This window comes from Mastomys coucha, unplaced genomic scaffold, assembly GCF_008632895.1.
Source record: "Mastomys coucha isolate ucsf_1 unplaced genomic scaffold, UCSF_Mcou_1 pScaffold20, whole genome shotgun sequence".
Classification (NCBI taxonomy): domain Eukaryota; kingdom Metazoa; phylum Chordata; class Mammalia; order Rodentia; family Muridae; genus Mastomys; species Mastomys coucha.
The window spans coordinates 81,692,835-81,695,982 of record NW_022196903.1 but is presented as its reverse complement, the minus strand read 5'-3'; the positions used below and the strand labels follow the sequence as shown (position 1 = coordinate 81,695,982).

The 3,148-nt window shown below is 51.6% G+C and overlaps 1 long non-coding RNA gene across 1 annotated transcript; it reads left to right on the top strand.

Annotated features, from left to right (window-relative positions):
• Window positions 1-902: 902 nt before the first annotated feature.
• On the top strand, window positions 903-2,414 carry LOC116098229. The gene is made up of 3 exons (XR_004121749.1): window positions 903-967; window positions 2,132-2,194; window positions 2,371-2,414. It is a non-coding gene; the product is annotated as an uncharacterized LOC116098229 (long non-coding RNA).
• Window positions 2,415-3,148: the final 734 nt, after the last annotated feature.

Here is a 3,148-nt window from a genome sequence, read left to right as displayed (position 1 = left end):
GAAGAAACGGCAGGAGTAGCCCCTTCCCAACTGGAATTTCAGCACTCGGAAGGTTGAGTTTGAGGCCAACCTGGGTTACACAGTGACTTCTAGTCCAGCCCAGGCTACAGCGTCTCAAAAAGCTAAAAGCACGAAAAGGAGGAGAGAGAAGAGGGAGGAAGGAAGGAAGGAAGGAAGGAAGGAAGGAAGGGAGGGAGGGAAGGAGAAGAGGGAAGGAAAGAACAGAGGAAGGAAAGAAGGAAGGGAGGAAGGAAGTGAGGAAGGGAGGGAGGGAAGGAGGGAGGAAGGAAGGAAGAAAAGGAAGGAGGGAGGGAGGAAGGAAGTGAGGAAGGAAGGAAGAAGGAAGGAAGAAGGAAGGAAGGAAGGAAGAGAGGAAGGAAGGGGACTGTGGCTGAGAATGACTAATGACTTAGGTTGCCGGTAGACATGCTCTGGGTCCCTGAGTTCTTAAGCCTAAAAGTCTCCATAGAATAGACACAACTTAGTGTTGCTGGCCTGTGTGCTCCAGTGCCACGGAACTTTCTTCTCTACACCTTCTATTCTACCATCTGTAGGCCAACTGCCCAACACCAGCCTGGCATGGCCTTGAGCTGTCTTCAGACACACCAGAAGAGGGCGTCAGATCTCATTACAGATGGTCGTGAGCCACCATGTGGTTGCTGGGAATTGAACTCAGGACCTTTGGAAGAACAGTCAGTGCTCTTAACCTTTGAGCCATCTCCCCAGCCCACTGCATGTCGCTCTATTAGTAACTCTGGTAACAAACATCCGCATACTGGGCAGGTGGAAGAAATCTGTCTGCAGGGGTCACCGTGCCTATGGGCCCAGCTTTCCCACTGTGACATCGCCCCAGTGCAGACAGTAGACACCTGCTGGACGCAGCTTCTGGTCTTCCCTGGGCAGCTGGTTTGTGCTTCCCCATGGGAAGGAGAGATGGGCTCTAAGGGACAATGTCACTTATCTCCAGGTACCTGGGTACTCATTGTTCATTCTGCCCCTGCCTCCCCATATCCACTGTTTTTCACCACTGACCCAGAGGCAGCCCTGGAGGATGTTGGTGTCTGGTGAGGTTAAGGTGGCTGACCCTCTGTTAGGGTTCTCCTTAGCTTTCAGAGGATAACCTGAGAGGGTCTCCCTGCGCAACTGAGGTCGGCTTCCTTCTGTGGCACATCCAAACTCACCTCGGCTCCTTGACTTGGATGATTCAGGATGGCTCTGCTCTCCATGACTTGTCTAGCCCCCCTGCCTACCAGCCCACTGTGTGGAAGGCCACGGTTGCCTCTGCAGGGCTGCCTCCTCTAATATCACATGGCCCCCCGATCCAGGTCCGCCTGCTGTCCCCCTGAGTGACAGAGCTGCCCTTTGTGAAGGGGGAGATTAGAGGCGGGCTGGAGGCTGCACGGCTTCGCCTCGATGACAGGGGCCGTCAGCCCTGCACACCGCAGAGCCCAGAGCGAGGAGAGTCTTGACAGGCCTGGAGGGGATCCAAGAGGGGGATGGCGGGAGGGGGACAAGCGCCTAGCACACAAAGGCCGAGCCTGTCTTCACACCTGCAGGGACGAACAGAGTCCAGGCTGGGGGAGACAGGGCTTGTGGGGGATGAATAATTCACTCTGAAAGAAGCATGTCACCGGGAGATAGCTCAGCCAGACACTTCAAATAAAGGCAAGCAGCCACAGTGACAGGGGACATTCTTTGCCACCGATGTGCTGCTGGGACCTAAGTGCTGAGATGTCTTGAAAGAAAGGCATCTTGAACTCTTCATAGTTATTTTTATTTAAAAAAAAGGGGGGGGGGAGTAGGAGGAGGAGGAGGAGAAGGGAAGTGGGGAGGGGGAGGAGGGAAGGGAAACACCACCTCAGAAGCAGAGATGAGCCTCAGTCCTACAGAGCGCCAGATAATGCATTCTGGCACCTTCGTGTCACTGTTATCAGAATGTGGACACACCTGCTGCTCGATCAGCTTCTGCCACCCCATGCCTTGCCTGGGAGCGTGCCTCCCCTAGCCACCCCACAAGCACTGCCCAGACTTCCTGAACCAACTCAGATGCTCTCTCTCTCTGCTCACTTGATTGCCCCAGAGGGCCACCTCTGGTTCTCACTCTCTCCTCCCCAATCCTCTATCCACCCAGCCAAAGCCTGCAGTCCCAGCACTCTGAGACCTGAAGCCCAAAGCAGAAGGACCCAAGTTCAAGGTCAGCCTCCGCTACATAGCAAAACCCTGGGGAGGGGGAGGAAGAGAGAGAGAGGGAGGCAGGGGGGAGGGAGGGAGGGAGAGGGGGGAGGAAGAGAGAGGCTGAAGCTGAAACTGACTTATTCATGTTCTCATGGATGAAAGTCTAACTTTTTTTTTTTCTTTTTTTCGAAACAGGGTTTCTCTGTATAGCCCTGGCTGTCCTGGAACTCACTCTGTAGAACCAGGCTGGCCTCGAACTCAGAAGTTCTGCCTGCCTCTGCCTCCCAAGTGCTGGGATTAAAGGAATATGCCACCACCACCTGGCTGAATGTCCAACTATTAAGTGTGAAAAAATTAGAGAATGGTGTGTGTGTTATGTGTGTATCTGTATATATGTCTCTCTGTGTATGCGTCTCTGTATGTGTATGTGTGTATATGTGTTTCTGTGTGTGGATGTGTGTGCATGTGTATGTGTGATCTTATTCTATTTTCCACTGCTATAATCCACTGTCTGGATTAAGACTAGATGATTTAGTGGGAAAAGAAATTTGTTGCCGGGCAGTGGTGGCGCATGCCTTTAATCCCAACATTTGGGAGGCAGAGACAGGTGGATTTCTGAGTTCGAAGCCAGCCTGGTCTACAAAGTGAGTTCCAGGACAGTCAGGGCTATACAGAGAAACCCTGTCTCGAAAAAACAAAAACAAAAAACAAAACAAAAGTTTGTTGACAAACCTGATGAAATACATTTAATCTTTGGAACCAAATGAAGAAGAAAAGATAGATTTCCCCATGCTGCCCTCTGCCCTCTGCACATGCACTTGAATGCCTAAGCAAATAAATATAATTTAAAAATTTTAAAGACAAAGGGGGGCTGGAAAGATGGCTGAGTGGTTAAGAACACAGGCTGCTTTTGCAGAAGACCCAGGTTCAAATCCCCAATACCTACACAGGGGCTCACAACTATCTATAACTC